Source organism: Penaeus japonicus, unplaced genomic scaffold, assembly GCF_977035675.1.
Source record: "Penaeus japonicus unplaced genomic scaffold, GWHDUDI00000001_assembly GWHDUDI00000005, whole genome shotgun sequence".
NCBI classification, from domain to species: Eukaryota; Metazoa; Arthropoda; class Malacostraca; order Decapoda; family Penaeidae; genus Penaeus; species Penaeus japonicus.
The window spans coordinates 7,837,233-7,844,732 of NW_028234407.1; positions in this window are offsets into that span (position 1 = coordinate 7,837,233).

The following is a 7,500-nucleotide window of genomic DNA, read 5'->3' on the forward strand; positions in this document are numbered from 1 at the left end:
ACACTAACTTTCTCTAACTGTCACATCTCATAACACTCGTCACCAAACAGACTCACAATTTCTAACTCTGTCAATCTCTGACTCGCACACTGCAATCACATGTCTCTCTCTGTCTCACTCTCAGTCACACACAGAAACACACACTTCACACACAGACACACACAGACTAACTCAGACTCAAACTGTCACACACTGACACATAACAGTCTCTCCTCTACAACAACCATACACACACAGACACACACATACAATCTTACCCCTGAAACACACTGTAACTAACAGATCAAAAAGACACTTATCTCTACTCTCTGACTCTCACTTAATCTCACAGATATCACTCATTCACTCACTAGTCTCCTCAGTGATCACACAGACTACACTCAGACTCCTCAGTAAATCACAGTCTACATTAAGTCTCAATGTCACTCATAACTTACACCATGCTAACCAGAATCACTCGACTCACACACAGTACACCACACAGACACTCTCTTTCCTCTCATACACAAAAGACCTCACAAAGTCTCACACCCATACACTCACTTACCACAACTTACTCTAATAAACACACTAACACACTACTTTCACACACTAATACACTCACTAGAATCTCACACAATCCAATGACCACAACAATGAAACACACACTGTACCTCACTCAGTCCCACACACACTCAGAATTATTATCTCAGTAAAACACACTGTTTCTCTCTAACAACTTCACTCACACAAGTCCTCTCCAGTATCACTCACTCACTAGTCTATAAATCTCATTCTCAAACTAACTGACTCTCTCACAAGACATCCCTCCCCAATGAATCTCCAAACATTCTAAATCAAACAGATTCTCCTCTGAATCACACATCAGTACACTCAAAAGAATCCTATCTCAACTCTTAATAACACTCTCACAGTCAATCAATCTACACAAACTCATACTCCAACCAACCCCCCAACCCGGTCGGAAACAGAGCGTTTTATTTTCTTCATTTTCAATATATGTGACTTAATATCTTGTTATGAAATCAATTCCTACATATATCCACAGCTGGAAAAAAAAAATTGTAACGTTATATTTTCTGTCAGTGAATATATTGTCATCTGATTTTCTGCTGTATATGTCGGAAGATTAAAGATAACCAACGTAATGAAATATATTCGTTGATCAATATAGAAGCCTCGCAACCGAGCAGCTATTTCCTTCACATTTCGTGACTCGAATTATAGTATGATTGGAAAAAGTGCAATTAGGGATGATAAATGTATATGATACTAATAGCAAAAGTGGTTTTGTTGGTTGAAATAAGCTTATTTAATTCCTATATCTATACTTATCATCTGCCAATATTTTTTTTATTACCAGTTTTAAAACCATTATCGCTGTCATAAAGAATTTCTGCAAATTTACTATGAGTGGGCCCCCCCCGTGGAGAGTAGGGGTTAACATTTTATAGACCTAGAAATAATAAGGGATCCCAAAAAATAATTATTCGCAATAAATTACTGGATCAAAGTGATGTATATGTATGACTGATATATGTATAATCAAGTCAATATGACTTTCTTAATAGCACAAAAATAAGGAAAAATAGGACTTTACTGAGTTCATTTGTTATTATGGCAGGTTAGTATTGATTTACAATGATTAATAGGAATATCCTGATTTTACCCTATTTTATCTATCTGTCTTTGTTCTGTCTAACTATTTGTTCTATACATACTGATGACACATGAGCACGCAAGAGAGAATTATAAATGGAGAAAAATGCCAGATCAAATATATTATTTCTTGCTAGTAATGAATTATTTCTAGATAGTAAACATCTATATAAATAGTCAAATTCGGTGATGATATTGCAGGACAGACAATTAGTTATAGCAATATCAACAAAAGTAACCTAAAACATTTATAACAATATTACAATTAATAAAAATGATCAGATTCATGACATTGGTTTCCATTTCCAACTCTATTGTGGACTCTCTTTTATCAAGGCCGCATTTCTAATATAGTGCTAAATCACTGACATGTTTAGGGGGGGCAGAAAGAATAGTGTAAGAGTATGGATTTAATTGCATAATAACTGTAATTCATTTTTTAGTAGACTACCGAGTTGTGTATAATACAAGAGCCTTCGTTACGGAGATGATTACGTAATTACTAGGTTATGCATCCTTACCTTCACTTTGTCTAAATGAATTCAAAGTTTCATCTTTTATAGTACATGGATAATTGAAAAAAAACTCTACTTGATGTTTTCATCGTGTCAAACAGTAACACATTTCTGTAAATTGTGTTTTCATCTACATTTCGATGGACGGTGAGATACATTCTATAAAGATAGGTAGATACACAAATTGCTAGGAAATTCTCGACAAATTTGAATCATCTATATCAGTGGCCATGAGCGATAAAATGGAAGAATAAATGATAATTTGACTTGCTATATTAACACCAAAACATATATTAAAAACGCTTTCCAGGATCAACAGCGGGGCATCGGATCCGCTCTCTCGCGTTAGCAGCAACGAGAGTGTTTAACCTTTGTACCACTTCTGAACCCTTTAGGAGGAAAAAGGGGTAAGCATTATTTCAGTTTTTGATGTTGATAATCCTCATAATTTACTGTCCTTTTTGGGTATTCGTATAATTTAATATTGATGTTATGATGTTTATTATTGTTTATTTTAGGCAAATATTATTGGATATTTCTGCAATCCTGACTTTATTCTCCATATCAATAGGAGAGTGTGCTACATCTGTCTATATAGATAGAGATGTAATTGTTTTTTGCACTTCGATATGTTACTCCCAAGAATTTGGACTCAATGTTACATTCTATATTCATCTTTCGTAACTAGATCAGTAGTGAAAATGATACCACTGATTAGAAAATTTGAAAACTTTTCGTTATATAGTTCGGACAACAGCCCATCCGTTTACCTGATCTGATTACGTAGATTACTAGTGTTAATGCATCCTTATCTTCCCTTTGTCTAAACGAGTAATTACAGAGAAGTCCTCCACCCTCGTTACCACAATGGCATAAATATTCTGAATATTTTTGAGGTTGGTCCTACATTCCCCCCAGGCTCTTCCCTAGGGGATTTGGGGTTCCTCGGATCCCCGTTTTTGAGATACACATCCCTAGTATATGAAATACTAGATTAAGGACTAGCAGGGAAGATTGTTCTCAACATAATTTCTGCCCTTTGGCATCCAATAAGAGCACGATGAAGCATCACTGCCGTTTTCTTGTTCATGGCGCTTGTTTTGTGTCTGGACTAGTTTGGCGTTTTTTTGATTCTGCCGATCCCGCTTCCTGTGCTTGTGCTCAAGGGGTTGGACGCACCTCAGCCTCGACTGTCTGGGAGAATCTCTGCCGGTGTTTGTTATGGTTCATGGGGGGGCATCATGCGCAACAGGTTACCATCATATAAGTTCAATTATCAACAATAAAGCCGATATTAACAATATAAAACGAATTTGTATAAATACCTTTTTTGCTTTAGATAAAATTTCCTGTGCGTCTGTACATCACCTGTGAATCTCAGATATATGCATCTTGCGCATGTAACAATATATATAGAATATATGCAATTTATAGTCTGTCATTTAACAAATATATTGTCATCTCATTTTTCTGCTGTTATTGTAGGGAGTGGAGGATAGTGTCCATATGAATCACCAGTGTCACCATAGGAACACAGGTGAGTAAAAGCAAGTCGGTAAATGTGTCAAGACAGAATATGTCACATCTTCGCACCAGATCACTATATATATATATATATATAATATATATATATATATAATATTAATTATATATATATTCATTGATATATTATAATATTCTTCTCATCCTTTTAACATCACTGAAATATATGGATTTGTCAGGAGATGAAAGTGAGATATTATGTTTTCTATTGTATAAAAAGTAACAAATCTATTAAAGATAACCAAAATAATGAAATCATTCATATCAAAAACCGAGTTTTTAAAATATATGTGTGAAGCCCGAGACATGATAGTATTCTCCTTCACATTTGTCAGGAGATGGAAAGTGAGATATTATGTTTCTATTACAAAAGGAAAACTAATCTTAAATGGGAGCGTGAGTATTAAAGATAACCAAAGTTAATGAAAAATGATTCGATTAAAAAACGGAAAGTTGTTTAAAATTAGAAGCCCTAGCAGTATTTGCCCATCACATTTCGTGACTCCTGCTTCGCCGTGATAGAGGCTCGCGTAAACCTTTGGAGTCAAATCACTAGGTGGTTGTAGTAGCACTTTTTCGTGTTCAATGATCTCACTCATTCTCTCTCTCTCTCTCTTTTTTTTCCACCCACTCATTCTCCTCACTCAAGTCAGCAGTAATACAGAAAGACATCATCCTACTCGTTTTAAAGAGAAATAAAATAAATGTGGTGAGAGTGGAATGGCCGGGTCGACCCGGTAGTTTGTTTTCGGGCCATCAAATTATAATACCATTGGAAAGCTGCAATCTTAATTAGGATGATAATTGATATGATAGTAATAGCAAAAGTTGTGTTTGAAATAAGATTATTATTATTATTATTATCTATCTATCTGCAATATAATGTTTATTGCCAGTTAACCATTATCGCTATCATAAGAAATATCGCAATTACTAATGGTGGTAGTCGGGTTAACATTTAGACCGAAAGTATAAAGGATACAAAATAGTTATTTTTTTTCAATAATACTGGAAAATGTAATATGCAACTACGTAACTGAAAGTTAGAAATGTAGTGAAATAAGAAACTGCACCACTGAAAGCAAAAAGTCAAAATCTTTGCTTATGGATCCACCGAATGACTTGCTATTTTCTAATGACTCAAAATAAGGAAAATGTCTGCAACATCAAATTTGGAAATATGGCCAGGTTATTGATTTCAATGATTAATAGGGAATATCTGACAATCACTCCCTATTATCTATCAATGGTATTTTTTTCTATAATCCTCTCTGTCTGTCTAAACTATCTGTATATACATAATCATGGCACAGAGAGAAAGAGAATTTCATGTGACAAGAAATGAAATAAAAATCTATATTTCAACCTTGTGTGGAACAATAGTATATTAATCTATTCTATAGTAACAACAACGGTAATGATATTGCGAACAGAAATAGTATAGTAATATCAGCAAAAGTAAACTATAACATCTATAACTCTTACAATTAATAAAAATGATTAACTTATTGCGGACCTCTTTTAACAAGGCGATTTCAATATAGTGCAAATGACACTTAGGGGGACAAGAATAGAAAGTATGGATAATGCATAATAACTGTAATTCATATTTTAGTAATATGGAGAGAGCAAAGAGTGAGGAGGAGAGAAGAGAAAAAAAGAGAGGGCAAATAAATCCACGAGGCAATCCACTATCACCCTAAAGGGCTTAGCTAAGCTGCAGCTCCAAGCAGCGGTCTTCTCAAGTCTTCTGCGGCCTAGGGGACCTAGGCTCCTACAGTTGTATATGGTACAAGAGCCTTCGTTACGGAAATGATTAGGTAATTACTAGTTTATGCATCCTTACCTTCCCTTTGTCTAAATGAATTCAAAGTTACCACCTCGTTACCACAGTGGCAAGTATTCTGAATTAATTGAGGTTGGTCCTACATTCCCCCAGGCTCTTCCCTAGGCGATTGGGTTCCTTGGATCCCAGTTTCTGAGATCACATCCCATGTATAAAGCACTGCAGGAAATTGTCTCAGTAACATTTCTCTTTGCATCGTAAAGAACACGATGAAGTTCACTGCCGTTTTCCTGTTCATGGCCTTGTTTGTGTCTGGAAGTTTGGGTTTGATTCTGCCGATCCCGCTTCCTGTGCCTGTGCTCAAGGGGTTGGACGTCAGCCTCGCTCTGGGAGATCAGCCGGTGTTTGTTCCTGTTCGTGGGAGGCATGCACAAGTACCATCATATAAGTTTCAACAAAACCGATATTAACAAATAAACGAATGCATAAATACCTTTTTTCTTTAGCAAAAAGATATGTATATATATATAATATGTATGTATATATATAATATGTATGTATATATATAATATGTATGTATATATATAATATGTATGTATATATATAATATGTATGTATATATATAATATGTATGTATATATATAATATGTATGTATATATATAATATGTATGTATATATATAATATGTATGTATATATATAATATGTATGTATATATATAATATGTATGTATATATATAATTGTATGTATATATAATATGTATGTATATATATAATATGTATGTATATATATAATATGTATGTATATATATAATATGTATGTATATATATAATATGTATGTATATATATAATATGTATGTATATATATAATTTATTTATGTGTATATATGTATATATATGTATATAAGTATATGTGTATATATATGTATATATATGTATGTGTATATATATGTATATATATGTATGTGTATATATATTTATATATATGTATATATGTATATATATGTATATAAGTATATGTGTATATATATGTATATATATGTATGTGTATATATATATCATGTATATATGAATCCTTGTCTCCATTATATCCTTACATGATTACGAGGTTAGATAATCTTCATGTAGTAAATAATTTTTATTGAAATAATGTTTCTCCAGTTAAATTAACCCATTAATGATAACCCAGAGTAAAGACCACTAGGTTCCCCAGGCTCATCCTTAAACTAGGCATCTGGGTTTCTAGATTCCCAGCTTCTGAGATCACATCCTACTTATAAAGCACTGCAGGAGATTGTCTCAATATAATTTCTCTTTGCATGCAAAAGAACACGATGAAGTTCACTGCCGTTTTCCTGTTCATGGCCTTGTTTGTGTCTGGAAGTTTGGGTTTGATTCTGCCGATCCCGCTTCCTGTGCCTGTGCTCAAGGGGTTGGACGTCAGCCTCGCTCTGGGAGATCAGCCGGTATTTGTTCCTGTTCGTGGGAGGCATGCACAGTTACCATCATATAAATTTCAACAAAGCCGATATTAATAACGACAAATAAAGTACATAAGGTTATGCTAGTTCGTTTTTTGCTCCTATAAAACCTGGAATGAATGAATCTCACCAGCTATTTACCACCAACAAATTTTCTTGCCAGCGTGTTTACAGAGACTATGGTTTCAAGGCAAGAAAGTTACGTGTGTAGCTCATTTGTTAATAATAATAATAATACACGTATTTCATTTACCTAAGCATCTATTATATACAATTTTGATTTAACATCCGTGGTTCGATGGACTGAGACCCTCGTTCAAGAAAAGAGAGAGAGAAAAAGAAAAGTATAAATGAATATATATATATATATATATATATATATATATAAATGTATGTATAAATATATATATATATATATATATATATATGTGTGTGTGTGTGTATGTATATATATGTATATGTGTATATATATTTATATAAATACATATGTGAATATATGTTTATATATTTATATTTA